Source organism: Oncorhynchus mykiss, chromosome 17 (genome assembly GCF_057628025.1).
Source record: "Oncorhynchus mykiss isolate SJ-2025 chromosome 17, ASM5762802v1, whole genome shotgun sequence".
Lineage (NCBI taxonomy): Eukaryota > Metazoa > Chordata > Actinopteri > Salmoniformes > Salmonidae > Oncorhynchus > Oncorhynchus mykiss.
The window spans coordinates 19,737,677-19,754,159 of record NC_143038.1 but is presented as its reverse complement, the minus strand read 5'-3'; positions in this window follow the sequence as shown (position 1 = coordinate 19,754,159).

The following is a 16,483-nucleotide window of genomic DNA, read 5'->3' as shown; positions in this document are numbered from 1 at the left end:
TTGATGCCCCACGAGGCGAGATCTTGCATGGAGCCCCAGACCGAGGGTGATTGACCGTCATCTTGAACTTCTTCCATTTTCTAATAATTGCGTCAACAGTTGTTGCCTTCTCACCAAGCTGCTTGCCTATTGTCCTGTAGCCCATCCCAGCCTTGTGCAGGTCTACAATTTTATCCCTGATGTCCTTACACCCTCTCTGGTCTTGGCCATTGTGGAGAGGTTGGAGTCTGTTTGACTGAGTGTGTGGACAGGTGTCTTTTATACAGGTAACGGGTTCAAACAGGTGCAGTTAATACAGGTAATGAGAGGAGAACACTAAAGAAAAACTAACAGGTTTGTGAGAGCCGGAATTCTTACTGGTTGGTAGGTGATCAAATACTTATGTCATGCAATAAAATGCAAATTAATTACTTAAAAATCATACAGTGTGATTTTCTGGATTTTTATTTTAGATTCCGTCTCTCACAGTTGTGCACATAAGTGTACCTATGATAAAAAATGATAGACCTCTACATGCTTTGTAAGTAGGAAAACCTGCAAAATCGGCAGTGTGTCAAATACTTGTTCTCCCCACTGTATAAGCACATATGAGCCTTTTCAACTAACTCAACATGGCTGTTATAAAACATAATAAAAATTATAACATACTTACAATGCGTTATAACTGCATTACACTGCATTATAAATTAAGTATTATACAGATTGTTTAAAGTAAATGTACACAATAATTGGTTGTCTATAGAGGGGATTGTTGTCTGTAGAGCTCTTGCCTATAGATGATTCAGTACAATAGGTACATCCATAGTGAGTCATTTCTTAGAACAGCATTGTATACTGTCCTTGCCGTTCACTATCCAAAGTAGTAGGTGGGAGAAAAATACTGAACATTTATCATCCGACACACAGTGCTCCACTTGCTTTATTTTTCATTTTACTTCAATTCCTTTCAGTTGTAAATTTAAAGCAAATGACATCGTCAAGGCATCACACTGTGAATACCCATTTACACACACAACAGTGAGAGAGAGAGAGAGAGAGAGAGAGAGAGAAGCATTTCCTGTTGTGTGAATTGTTGTACATTGGATTTGTGGAGACATCCAGCATAGGATTCATAAACAAATCAGGGGACTTAACGTGTGCCAGGAAAACATCCCCACACCATTACACCACCGCCACCAGCCTGTACCGGGCCATGGACTCATGCTGCTTCTGCCAAATCCTGACTCTTCCATCGGACCAGAATTTTTCCACTCCTCAATTATCCAGTGTTGGTAAGAGCCATTTCTACTTGTTTTTAGCTAATAGGAGTAGAACCCGGTGTGGTCGTCTGCTGCAATAGTCCATCTGTGACAAGGCCGGCAAGTTAAGCGTTCTGAGATGTCGTTCTTCACACCACTGTTTGCCTGTTTGTGGCCCGTCTGTTAGCTTGCACGATTTTTGCCATTGCTCTTCGACCTCTCTCATCAAAAAGCTGTTTTTGCCCACAGAACTGGATGTTTTTTGTTTATCGGACCATTCTTGGTAGACACTGTTGTGCGTGAAAAGCTCAGGAGGCCATTTCTGAGATACTGGAACCGGCGCGCCTGGCACTGGTTTGCCCATTCTAACGTTCAATCCAACAGTAACTAAATGCCTCGATCCCTGTCTGCCTGCTTTATATTTTAAGCCACGGCCACGTGACTCAATGTCTGTTTTCGTGAACAAGGTGGTGTACCTAATAAACTGGCCACTGGGTGTAAGATACACATACTGTATATGTGTTCGGTATATGTATCTGCAGATGCATTTGTTAATAAGTTACTTTTCAAATAGCCTGTCCTGCTGCAACGGTAAATCATTAATGTTACAATCTCTCTTACAGACCGACAAAAAGCACAAAGTTTGTTGGCAATTATCTACAGATGGAGGGCGTGTTCCTCTGCCAATGCTAGATGACTGTCACACCCTGACCTTAGTATTCTTTGTTTCCTTTGTTATTTTGGTTAGGTCAGGGTGTGACATGGGTGATGTATGTGTTTTCGTCTTGTCTAGGGGTTTTGTATGTTTATGGGTGTGTTTTCCTATCTAGGTGTTTTTGTACGTCTATGGTTGCCTAGATTGGTTCTCAATTAGAGGCAGCTGTCTATCGTTGTCTCTGATTGGGAACCATATTTAGGCAGCCATATTCTGTGGGTATTTTGTGGGTGATTGTTCCTGTTTCCAGTGTTCCAGTGTTAGTGTTCACGTTACGGGACTGTTTCATCTTCGTTCATTTTTGTCGGTTTGTTGTTTTTGTTCATTGTTTAAGTTTCCTATTAAATGTGGATAATCATCACGCTGCATTTTGGTCCTCCTCTCTTTCACCCGAAGACAATCGTTACAATGACACAATAATGAATGGACTTATCCTACTGGGTCACGCTCTGTTCATAGCCGAAGTGTCCCAACTGTCAACATAAACGCCGCCGCCGCCGGAAGTGGAATCACCGCCTGCGTCTGCGAAAATGCCGCGAATTGAGCTATAGCGGTGTTTGTCAAACCCTGAGACATCCCGAAAATCGGTCTTCTCACAAAATTGTCTGTAGCTTCCGAATGGTTTGACCCCTCTATGGAAAGATGAGTCTCTCACAAACACAATGGTGTTTTGCTCTACGACCCCCATAAGCGTCTTGGGATTTGGTACCGCCGATCTGCCAACTTCTGTCTGTAGCATCCAAACCGTTTCGACTACACGCTAAAAATGACCGTCTGTGGAAATGTGAGACTTATTTTGCTATAGAATGCCCACAGGTCTCACAAGACTTGGCTGAAGGTCCCCAGCACCATTTGAAAAAAATTATGGGGAGGTCTTGGAGCGGCACCATGTGAGGATGTACATTTCTGAGCTCCTCGCCAGAACGTTTAAGTTTTTGATTAGTTTGTTCCAAAACATATGGGCAGATTGTAATTTTGATCAAAATACCACTCTAAAACGTGAGATTCAATTTTAAGGCTTACTGTCACGTTTTTGTTATTTTTGTTGACGATGTCAGGCACCAACCGCAAGAATCAGCCGAATGCTAGCAGACCAACTAGTCTAGCCAAGGACCATGAGGCTACACCAACGGCTGGACAATGCACATCCGAGGCGACTGGAGGCATTAATTGAAATGAAGCAGGAATGAATTGACAAAATGGATGATTAGCCAGAGATGCAGTCAGCAGAGCTACAAAACCAGGTTAGCCAGCTGAGAGAGGAGCTGAAAACTGCCACTGAACAAGCTAGATCCAACCATGAGACACTGGACAGCCGCATGACCAGCCTGAAGACGGCAGCTAATGGCTACTCTGACTCAATCACCATACTGGAAAGGAATGTTCTCCAAATTAAAAAGGAAATCAAGGAACTTAGATAGGAAAATAATCTACATTTGGAGATTCCATCGTTCGAATTAATGCATGACGGGTGTGAGAGATAGACAGGAGGATGGCAAGTGCACTACAGAGTTAATCGCAGAGATGCTACAGCTGACACTCAGCCTGGACAAACCCCCGCTGCTAGACAGCGCACATCGCTCTCGTGATAAGAGGCCACTTCTACCAACAGAAAGAAGCAAGCCTCTCTGCAAAGCAGCCGAGGCCAACCGGTGATATCCCGCTTAGAGACCAGACCTGAATCTACCCTGACTACACTCAGGCGGTTACCAAGAGAGAGCTGCCTTCAGGGAGGTGAGGGCCATGCTCAGGGGCTGTGAGGGAATCCGTTATGGCCTGTGGTACCCTGCGGATTTGAAGATAACAACCCCAGATGGTGTTCTTTAAAAGCTTCTCAGAACCACCACTAAGGATTTCATTCTGAAGAATTTGACATGCAAGTGAAGATCGAAAACAACAGTAATTCCTTTTTCTCTTTCCAACTTTGGGTGAAATGCTAGCCTAACAAACCATGTGGCTATCTGTAGGCTAGTTTTGCTTGCCAGTTTAAGGACTGCACCGGTCCATCCAGCTGCATGAACGTTACTTTTGTTGATTTGTAAAACTCTTACGGATCCACCCCTTTTTCCTAAATTTTCGCCTAAAATGACATACCCAAATCTAACTGCCTGTAGCTCAGGCTCTGAAGCAAGGATATGCATATTCTTGGTACCATTTGAAAGGAAACACTTTGAAGTTTGTGGAAATGTGAAAGGAATGTAGGAGAATATAACACAATAGATCTGGTAAAAGATAATACAAAGAAGAAAAAAAACATTATTTTGTATTTTTTTTGTACCACCATCTTTGAAATGCAAGAGAAAGGCCATAATGTATTATTCCAGCCCGGCTGCAATTTAGATTTTGGCAGTGTATGTGCAAAGTTTTAGACAATCCAATGACAATTGTATTTCTGTTAAAAGTGTTGTATCAAGACTGCCCAAATGTGCCTAATTTGTTTTTAAATAACTTTTCATGTTCAAAACTGTGCACTCTCCTCCAACAATAACTTGGTATTCTTTCACTGTAAGATATACTGTAAATTGGACAGTGCAGTTAGATTAACAAAAATGTAAGTTTTCTGCCAATATCAGATATGTCTATGTTGTGGGAAATGTTCTTGTTACTTACAACCTCATGCTAATCTTATTAGCCTACGTTAGCTCAACCGTCCCGTGGGTGGGACACCGATCCCATAGTGGAATGGTTACCTGTGCTGCAAGGGACTATAACTCCACCTGGAGAAGATGGGTAACTAGCTGTAACGTTATGTGAATTTTTCCAGTAATCAGCAATTTTGATTATGGCCCATGTTATTGTCAGGTTAGCTAGTTAGCTAACATTTACGTTACAGATCGGAACTCTTTAGCTGACGTTACTTGTTCTCAATCTCAGCTAATTCTGACTAGAGAGGATCTGCACTATTCATGATGCTTAGACCAAAAGTGAAATAATACTTTCTTAATCTTGTTATTTTCCTTAGATGGCTACTTAGTAGAGTGTGTATTACACATTATGTACATCTAAGGATTTCACAATTTTGTTTAGCTCTCATTTTTGTGAGGCAACCATTAGTTTCCTTATAATTTAAAGCAAAGGATTTCCCAGTTTTGGTTTAATGCTAGTTTTTGCTTATGTTTGAGCTAGCTTTGTAGCTAACCCATGTTATCAATCCATGGTAGAAGCGCAACGCAGCCATAGCTGTTATCTTTCTCCACCATAGTTTGTAGTTATACATCTAAGCTATCATTGGAGATCGTGGGATCTCTACTTTCATTGGTTTACTTCGCATTCGTAGTTAACCTCCGTTATCATGTAACTCATTGTAGCCCGTAGACATCGGACATTTATAAAAATCTAAGTCAGTACATGTCATACCAACTAAATCCACTACAGGGAATACAAGTTAATGGTATGATTATTGACCTGTATAGCCCTGCCATCTTAGCAATAAGAGGGGGTTTATCTGGGTGATTTAAAAGGGGCTATTGTGTATTGTGGCACATCACACTATGCACAAAAATCAGTTTTGTTATGTTTTATTTTTAAGGGAGTTTTGATTCCTTTCCTTTTAATAGCATTTCCTAAATTAATAAACATTATTGAAGTGTTACAAACACAAAAGTAACAGGGTAACCACACTGAGATATTTACTCTCAGGTTGAGGCAATATAAGTTACATAAACATTTACATTGAAAGGTTGTATGTTATGCCATATGGCAAGGAAGTTACTGATCACTGCATGTGTGTATGTATATATACTGTCATCAAGGCAAAAGGTGGCTACTTTGAAGTATATAAAATGTAACACTTTTTTGGAAGCTACATGATTCAATTTATGTTATTTCATAGTTTTGATGTCTTCAATGTTATTCTACAATGTAGAAAATAGTAAAGATAAAGAAAAACCCTTGAATTAGTAGGTGTGTCCAATCTTCTGACTGGTACTGTATATATTTTTTGGTCCAACAGCTGTTAGATGGAATAGTATCAATGTAGCTTGTTGCTTTATTTATGTTGTTACATTATGTTCTATCTGTATATCTTATTTTTGTAACGGTTTTCTTGAGGTGAAGGAGAGGCGGACCAAAATGCAGCGTGGTGGTTATTCATGTTCTTTAATAAAGGAATTATACATGAAATAACTAACAAAACAATAAATGTGTGAAAACCTAAACAGTCCTATCTGGTGCAAACACAGAGACAGGAACAATCACCCACAAAACCCAACACCAAACAGGCTACCTAAATATGGTTCCCAATCAGAGACAATGTCTAACACCTGCCTCCGATTGAGAACCATATCAGGCCAAACATAGAACTAGACAAACTAGACATGTAACATAGAATGCCCACTCAGATCACACCCTGACCAACCAAAACATAGAAACATACAAAGCAAACTATGGTCAGGGTGTGACACTTTTAAAAACCAATAAAAACAATTGCAATAAAAATTAATGGAAGTATAGTGTATTCAGACCCCTTGACTTTTTCCACATTTTGTTACATTACAGCCTTATTCTAAAATGGATTACATTTTTCTTCATCCTCAGCAATCTACACACAACACCCCATTATCACAAAGCTAAAACATATTTTAAGAAATGTTTGTAAATGTATTAAAAACAAAAAACAGAAATACCTTATTTACATAAGTATTTAGACCCTTTGCCATGAGACTCAAAATTGAGCTCAGGTACATCCTGTTTCCATTGATCATCCTTGAGATGGTTCTACAACTTGATTGGATTCCAACTGTGGTAAATTCAATTGATTGGACATGATTTGGAAAGGCACACACCTGTCTTTTTATGCATGTCAGCGCAAAAACCAAGCCATGAGGTCGAAGGTATTGTCCGTAGAACTTCGAGACAGGATTGTTTCGAGACACAGATCTGGGGAAGGGTACAAAAAACATTCTGCAGCATTGAAGGTCCCCAAGAACACAGTGGCTTCCATCATTCTTAAATGGAAGTTTTGCACCACCAAGTCTCTTCCTAGAGCTGGCCACCCAGCCAAACTGAGCAATCGGGGAAGAAGGGCATTGGTCAGGGAGGTGACACAGAACCTGATAGTCTAGAGTTCCTCTGTGGAGATGGAAGAACCTCCCTGAAGGACAACCATATCTGCAGCACGCCACCAATCAAGCTTTTATGGTAGAGTGGCCCGACGGAAGCCATTCCTCAGTAAAATGCACATGACAGCCCGCTTGGAGTTTGCCCAAAGGCACCTAAAGACTCTCAGATCATGAGAAACAAGACTCTCTGGTCTGCTGAAACCAAGATTGAACTCTTTGGCCTGAATGCCAAGCGTCACGTCTGGAGGAAACCTGGCACCATCCCTACGGTGAAGTATGGTGGTGGTAGTATCATCCTGTGGGGATATTTTTCAGCAGCAGAGACTGGGAGACTAGTCAGGATCGAGGCAAAGATGAACAGAGAGATCCTCTCCAGAACATGTCTGGAGAGACTTGAAAATAGCTGTGCAGCAACGCTCTCCATCCAACCTGACAGAGCTTGAAAGGATCTGCAGAGAAGAATGGGAGAAACTCCCCAAGTACAGGTGCGTCAAGCTTGTAGCAGCATACCCAAGAAGACTCACAAAGTACTGAGTAAAGGGTCTGAATACTTATACAAATGTGATATTTCAATTTAAAAAATGTTTTACCTGTTTTTGCTTTGTCATTATGGGGTATTGTGTGTAGATTGATATATTTATTTTTCATACTTTAATGGGTCTTCAAATTCAAAATCAAATAGCTAAATGTTCCTTGGTATGACCTTCTTAAAACAATTCCATATAGCTTAGTAGAACCCCCCCTCCCCCAGTTATGGGTTCAAAAACAACTGCAGTCATGTTGTGAACAGCATCGTGGCTATTGTTGCCTTTTGACTGTAGTAAAACAGGAATCTCTGAAGTAGTCCCAGGTGAAGCAACGCTCTGTTGACGTCATTTCCGGTCACAACTTGCAGACTTGTTTTCGAGTTGCTGTGCGTTTTGTTGCCAACCTGTTTTGCTACCTGACAAATTTACGGTTTTTACTTTTTAATTACCGTTTATATATATATATATATATTTTTTTTTTCCTCAACTTTTTCACTCCGGACGCTTTATCTGGACACAATTCGTCAGGACCTCCAACAGCCGAAGCTAAGTAGTAACATTAACATGATGTCTTCTAATTGCAGTCGCTGTACTCGCCTTACGGCGAGGATAGCTGTGCTACAAGCCCAGCTTCAGACGCAATCGTTAGGCAAGGGTAATTTCAGTGTAGAAAAAGACGAAACAGCGTCTGTGCCACCAGTAAGTACAGATAGTAGTATAAATCCCCTGGCACAGTCCCCGCAGCCGGACAACTTTCTCACGGTTTCTGGAAGGAAATGCTGTAGGAACGCTCAACCGGTGTCGCTCATTCAGCCGACAGAAACTTTCAACCGGTTTTCCCCATTAAGCAGCGGGTCGGAGTCAGAGGCCGAGTCTTCTCTGGTCTCTACTCCTCCCGTTACGGGGTCTGAGACGCCGAAGCTTCCCACCATTAGCTCTGACAAATTGAAAACTCTAGTCATTGGCGACTCCATTACCGCAGTATTAGACTTAAAACAAATCATCCATCGATCATACACTGTTTACCGGGGGGCAGGGCTACCGACGTTAAGGCTAATCTGAAGATGGTGCTGGCTAAAGCTAAAACTGGCGAGTGTAGAGAGTATAGAGATATTGTTATCCACGTCGGCACCAACGATGTTAGGATGAAACAGTCAGAGATCACCAAGCGCAACATAGCTTCTGTGTGTAAATCAGCTAGAAAGATGTGCCGGCATCGAGTAATTGTCTCTGGCCCCCTCCCAGTTAGGGGGAGTGATGAGCTCTACAGCAGAGTCTCACAACTCAATCGCTGGTTGAAAACTGTTTTCTGCCCCTCCCAAAAGATAGAATTTGTAGATAATTGGCCCTCTTTCTGGGACTCACCCACAGAATTGGACAGTGCAGTTAGATTAACAAAAATGTAAGTTTTCTGCCAATATCAGATATGTCTATGTTGTGGGAAATGTTCTTGTTACTTACAACCTCATGCTAATCTTATTAGCCTACGTTAGCTCAACCGTCCCGTGGGTGGGACACCGATCCCATAGTGGAATGGTTACCTGTGCTGCAAGGGACTATAACTCCACCTGGAGAAGATGGGTAACTAGCTGTAACGTTATGTGAATTTTTCCAGTAATCAGCAATTTTGATTATGGCCCATGTTATTGTCAGGTTAGCTAGTTAGCTAACATTTACGTTACAGATCGGAACTCTTTAGCTGACGTTACTTGTTCTCAATCTCAGCTAATTCTGACTAGAGAGGATCTGCACTATTCATGATGCTTAGACCAAAAGTGAAATAATACTTTCTTAATCTTGTTATTTTCCTTAGATGGCTACTTAGTAGAGTGTGTATTACACATTATGTACATCTAAGGATTTCACAATTTTGTTTAGCTCTCATTTTTGTGAGGCAACCATTAGTTTCCTTATAATTTAAAGCAAAGGATTTCCCAGTTTTGGTTTAATGCTAGTTTTTGCTTATGTTTGAGCTAGCTTTGTAGCTAACCCATGTTATCAATCCATGGTAGAAGCGCAACGCAGCCATAGCTGTTATCTTTCTCCACCATAGTTTGTAGTTATACATCTAAGCTATCATTGGAGATCGTGGGATCTCTACTTTCATTGGTTTACTTCGCATTCGTAGTTAACCTCCGTTATCATGTAACTCATTGTAGCCCGTAGACATCGGACATTTATAAAAATCTAAGTCAGTACATGTCATACCAACTAAATCCACTACAGGGAATACAAGTTAATGGTATGATTATTGACCTGTATAGCCCTGCCATCTTAGCAATAAGAGGGGGTTTATCTGGGTGATTTAAAAGGGGCTATTGTGTATTGTGGCACATCACACTATGCACAAAAATCAGTTTTGTTATGTTTTATTTTTAAGGGAGTTTTGATTCCTTTCCTTTTAATAGCATTTCCTAAATTAATAAACATTATTGAAGTGTTACAAACACAAAAGTAACAGGGTAACCACACTGAGATATTTACTCTCAGGTTGAGGCAATATAAGTTACATAAACATTTACATTGAAAGGTTGTATGTTATGCCATATGGCAAGGAAGTTACTGATCACTGCATGTGTGTATGTATATATACTGTCATCAAGGCAAAAGGTGGCTACTTTGAAGTATATAAAATGTAACACTTTTTTGGAAGCTACATGATTCAATTTATGTTATTTCATAGTTTTGATGTCTTCAATGTTATTCTACAATGTAGAAAATAGTAAAGATAAAGAAAAACCCTTGAATTAGTAGGTGTGTCCAATCTTCTGACTGGTACTGTATATATTTTTTGGTCCAACAGCTGTTAGATGGAATAGTATCAATGTAGCTTGTTGCTTTATTTATGTTGTTACATTATGTTCTATCTGTATATCTTATTTTTGTAACGGTTTTCTTGAGGTGAAGGAGAGGCGGACCAAAATGCAGCGTGGTGGTTATTCATGTTCTTTAATAAAGGAATTATACATGAAATAACTAACAAAACAATAAATGTGTGAAAACCTAAACAGTCCTATCTGGTGCAAACACAGAGACAGGAACAATCACCCACAAAACCCAACACCAAACAGGCTACCTAAATATGGTTCCCAATCAGAGACAATGTCTAACACCTGCCTCCGATTGAGAACCATATCAGGCCAAACATAGAACTAGACAAACTAGACATGTAACATAGAATGCCCACTCAGATCACACCCTGACCAACCAAAACATAGAAACATACAAAGCAAACTATGGTCAGGGTGTGACACTTTTAAAAACCAATAAAAACAATTGCAATAAAAATTAATGGAAGTATAGTGTATTCAGACCCCTTGACTTTTTCCACATTTTGTTACATTACAGCCTTATTCTAAAATGGATTACATTTTTCTTCATCCTCAGCAATCTACACACAACACCCCATTATCACAAAGCTAAAACATATTTTAAGAAATGTTTGTAAATGTATTAAAAACAAAAAACAGAAATACCTTATTTACATAAGTATTTAGACCCTTTGCCATGAGACTCAAAATTGAGCTCAGGTACATCCTGTTTCCATTGATCATCCTTGAGATGGTTCTACAACTTGATTGGATTCCAACTGTGGTAAATTCAATTGATTGGACATGATTTGGAAAGGCACACACCTGTCTTTTTATGCATGTCAGCGCAAAAACCAAGCCATGAGGTCGAAGGTATTGTCCGTAGAACTTCGAGACAGGATTGTTTCGAGACACAGATCTGGGGAAGGGTACAAAAAACATTCTGCAGCATTGAAGGTCCCCAAGAACACAGTGGCTTCCATCATTCTTAAATGGAAGTTTTGCACCACCAAGTCTCTTCCTAGAGCTGGCCACCCAGCCAAACTGAGCAATCGGGGAAGAAGGGCATTGGTCAGGGAGGTGACACAGAACCTGATAGTCTAGAGTTCCTCTGTGGAGATGGAAGAACCTCCCTGAAGGACAACCATATCTGCAGCACGCCACCAATCAAGCTTTTATGGTAGAGTGGCCCGACGGAAGCCATTCCTCAGTAAAATGCACATGACAGCCCGCTTGGAGTTTGCCCAAAGGCACCTAAAGACTCTCAGATCATGAGAAACAAGACTCTCTGGTCTGCTGAAACCAAGATTGAACTCTTTGGCCTGAATGCCAAGCGTCACGTCTGGAGGAAACCTGGCACCATCCCTACGGTGAAGTATGGTGGTGGTAGTATCATCCTGTGGGGATATTTTTCAGCAGCAGAGACTGGGAGACTAGTCAGGATCGAGGCAAAGATGAACAGAGAGATCCTCTCCAGAACATGTCTGGAGAGACTTGAAAATAGCTGTGCAGCAACGCTCTCCATCCAACCTGACAGAGCTTGAAAGGATCTGCAGAGAAGAATGGGAGAAACTCCCCAAGTACAGGTGCGTCAAGCTTGTAGCAGCATACCCAAGAAGACTCACAAAGTACTGAGTAAAGGGTCTGAATACTTATACAAATGTGATATTTCAATTTAAAAAATGTTTTACCTGTTTTTGCTTTGTCATTATGGGGTATTGTGTGTAGATTGATATATTTATTTTTCATACTTTAATGGGTCTTCAAATTCAAAATCAAATAGCTAAATGTTCCTTGGTATGACCTTCTTAAAACAATTCCATATAGCTTAGTAGAACCCCCCCTCCCCCAGTTATGGGTTCAAAAACAACTGCAGTCATGTTGTGAACAGCATCGTGGCTATTGTTGCCTTTTGACTGTAGTAAAACAGGAATCTCTGAAGTAGTCCCAGGTGAAGCAACGCTCTGTTGACGTCATTTCCGGTCACAACTTGCAGACTTGTTTTCGAGTTGCTGTGCGTTTTGTTGCCAACCTGTTTTGCTACCTGACAAATTTACGGTTTTTACTTTTTAATTACCGTTTATATATATATATATATTTTTTTTTTCCTCAACTTTTTCACTCCGGACGCTTTATCTGGACACAATTCGTCAGGACCTCCAACAGCCGAAGCTAAGTAGTAACATTAACATGATGTCTTCTAATTGCAGTCGCTGTACTCGCCTTACGGCGAGGATAGCTGTGCTACAAGCCCAGCTTCAGACGCAATCGTTAGGCAAGGGTAATTTCAGTGTAGAAAAAGACGAAACAGCGTCTGTGCCACCAGTAAGTACAGATAGTAGTATAAATCCCCTGGCACAGTCCCCGCAGCCGGACAACTTTCTCACGGTTTCTGGAAGGAAATGCTGTAGGAACGCTCAACCGGTGTCGCTCATTCAGCCGACAGAAACTTTCAACCGGTTTTCCCCATTAAGCAGCGGGTCGGAGTCAGAGGCCGAGTCTTCTCTGGTCTCTACTCCTCCCGTTACGGGGTCTGAGACGCCGAAGCTTCCCACCATTAGCTCTGACAAATTGAAAACTCTAGTCATTGGCGACTCCATTACCGCAGTATTAGACTTAAAACAAATCATCCATCGATCATACACTGTTTACCGGGGGGCAGGGCTACCGACGTTAAGGCTAATCTGAAGATGGTGCTGGCTAAAGCTAAAACTGGCGAGTGTAGAGAGTATAGAGATATTGTTATCCACGTCGGCACCAACGATGTTAGGATGAAACAGTCAGAGATCACCAAGCGCAACATAGCTTCTGTGTGTAAATCAGCTAGAAAGATGTGCCGGCATCGAGTAATTGTCTCTGGCCCCCTCCCAGTTAGGGGGAGTGATGAGCTCTACAGCAGAGTCTCACAACTCAATCGCTGGTTGAAAACTGTTTTCTGCCCCTCCCAAAAGATAGAATTTGTAGATAATTGGCCCTCTTTCTGGGACTCACCCACAAACAGTGACGGACTCCATCCTAGCTGGAGGGGTGCTTTCATTTTATCTACCAACATAGACAGGGCTCTAACTCCTCTAGCTCCACAATGAAATAGGGTGCAGGCCAGGCAGCAGGCTGTTAGCCAGCCTGCCAGCATAGTGGAGTCTGCCACTAGCACAGTCAGTGTAGTCAGCTCAGCTATCACCATTGAGACCGTGTCTGTGCCTCGACCTAGGTTGGGCAAAACTAAACATGGCGGTGTTCGCCTTAGCAATCTCACTAGGATAAAGACCATCTCCATTCCTGTCATTATTGAAAGAGATCATGATACCTCACATCTCAAAATAGGGCTACTTAATGTTAGATCCCTTACTTCAAAGGCAATTATAGTCAATGAACTAATCACTGATCATAATCTTGATGTGATTGGCCTGACTGAAACATGGCTTAAGCCTGATGAATTTACTGTGTTAAATGAGGCCTCACCTCCTGGCTACACTAGTGACCATATCCCCCGTGCATCCCGCAAAGGCGGAGGTGTTGCTAACATTTACGATAGCAAATTTCAATTTACAAAAAAAAATGGCGTTTTCGTCTTTTGAGCTTCTAGTCATGAAATCTATGCAGCCTACTCAATCACTTTTTATAGCTACTGTTTACAGGCCTCCTGGGCCATATACAGCATTCCTCACTGAGTTCCCTGAATTCCTATCGGACCTTGTAGTCATAGCAGATAATATTCTAATCTTTGGTGACTTTAATATTCACATGGAAAAGTCCACAGACCCACTCCAAAAGGCTTTCGGAGCCATCATTGACTCAGTGGGTTTTGTCCAACATGTCTCTGGACCCACTCACTGTTGTGGATCTTAATGTTTTTCCTCATAATCCTGGACTATCGGACCACCATTTTATTACGTTTGCAATTGCAACAAATAATCTGCTCAGACCCCAACCAAGGAACATCAAAAGATTCCTTGATGTCCTTCCAGATTCCCTCTGTCTACCCAAGGACGCCAGAGGACAAAAATCAGTTAACCACCTAACTGAGGAACTCAATTTAACCTTGCGCAATACCCTAGATGCAGTTGCACCCCTAAAAACTAAAAACATTTCTCATAAGAAACTAGCTCCCTGGTACACAGAAAATACCCGAGCTCTGAAGCAAGCTTCCAGAAAATTGGAACGGAAATGGCGCCACACCAAACTGGAAGTCTTCCGACTAGCTTGGAAAGACAGTACTGTGCAGTACCGAAGAGCCCTTACTGCTGCTCGATCATCCTATTTTTCTAACTTAATTGAGGAAAATAAGAACAATCTGAAATTCATTTTTGATACTGTTGCAAAGCTAACTAAAAAGCAGCATTCCCCAAAAGAGGATGACTTTCACTTTAGCAGTGATAAATTCATGAACTTTGAGGAAAATATTATGATTATTAGAAAGCAAATTACGGACTCCTCTTTAAATCTGCGTATTCCTTCAAAGCTCAGTTGTCCTGAGTCTGCACAACTCTGCCAGGACCTAGGATCAAGAGAGACGCTCAAGTGTTTTAGTATATTATCTCTTGACACAATGATGAAAATAATCATGGCCTCTAAACCTTCAAGCTGCATACTGGACCCTATTCCAACTAAACTACTGAAAGAGCTGCTTCCTGTGCTTGGCCCTCCTATGTTGAACATAATAAACGGCTCTCTATCCACCGGATGTGTACCAAACTCACTAAAAGTGGCAGTAATACAGCCTCTCTTGAAAAAGCCAAACCTTGACCCAGAAAATATAAAAAACTATCGGCCTATATCGAATCTTCCATTCCTCTCAAAAATTTTAGAAAAGGCTGTTGCGCAACAACTCACTGCCTTCCTGAAGACGAACAATGTATACGAAATGCTTCAGTCTGGTTTTAGACCCCATCATAGCACTGAGACGGCACTTGTGAAGGTGGTAAATGACATTTTAATGGCATCGGACCGAGGCTCTGCATCTGTCCTCGTGCTCCTAGACCTTAGTGCTGCTTTTGATACCATCGATCACCACATTTTTTTGGAGAGATTGGAAACCCAAATTGGTCTACACGGACAAGTTCTGGCCTGGTTTAGATCTTATCTGTCGGAAAGATATCAGTTTGTCTCTGTGAATGGTTTGTCCTCTGACAAATCAACTGTAAATGTCGGTGTTCCTCAAGGTTCCGTTTTAGGACCACTATTGTTTTCACTATATATTTTACCTCTTGGGGATGTTATTCGAAAACATAATGTTAACTTTCACTGCTATGCGGATGACACACAGCTGTACATTTCAATGAAACATGGTGAAGCTCCAAAATTGCCCTTGCTAGAAGCATGTGTTTCAGACATAAGGAAGTGGATGGCTGCAAACTTTCTACTTTTAAACTCGGACAAAACAGAGATGCTTGTTCTAGGTCCCAAGAAACAAAGAGATCTTCTGTTGAATCTGACAATTAATCTTAATGGCTGTACAGTCGTCTCAAATAAAACTGTGTAGGACCTCGGCGTTACTCTGGACCCTGATCTCTCTTTTGAAGAACATATCAAGACCATTTCAAGGACAGCTTTTTTCCATCTACGTAACATTGCAAAAACCAGAAACTTTCTGTAAAAAATGATGCAGAAAAATTAATCCATGCTTTTGTCACTTCTAGGTTAGACTACTGCAATGCTCTACTTTCCGGCTACCCGGATAAAGCACTAAATAAACTTTAGTTAGTGCTAAATACGGCTGCTAGAATCCTGACTAGAACCCCAAAATTTGATCATATTACTCCAGTGCTAGCCTCTCTACACTGGCTTCCTGTCAAAGCAAGGGCTGATTTCAAGGTTTTACTGCTAACCTACAAAGCATTACATGGGCATGCTCCTACCTATCTCTCTGATTTGGTCCTGCCGTACATACCTACACGTACGCTACGGTCACAAGACGCAGGCCTCCTAATTGTCCCTAGAATTTCTAAGCAAACAGCTAGAGGCAGGGCTTTCTCCTATAGAGCTCCATTTTTATGGAACGGTCTGCCTACCCATGTCAGAGACGCAAACTCGGTCTCAACCTTTAAGTCTCTACTGAAGACTCATCTCTTCAGTTGGTCATATGATTGAGTGTAGTCTGGCCCAGGAGTGGGAAGGTGAACGGAAAGGCTCT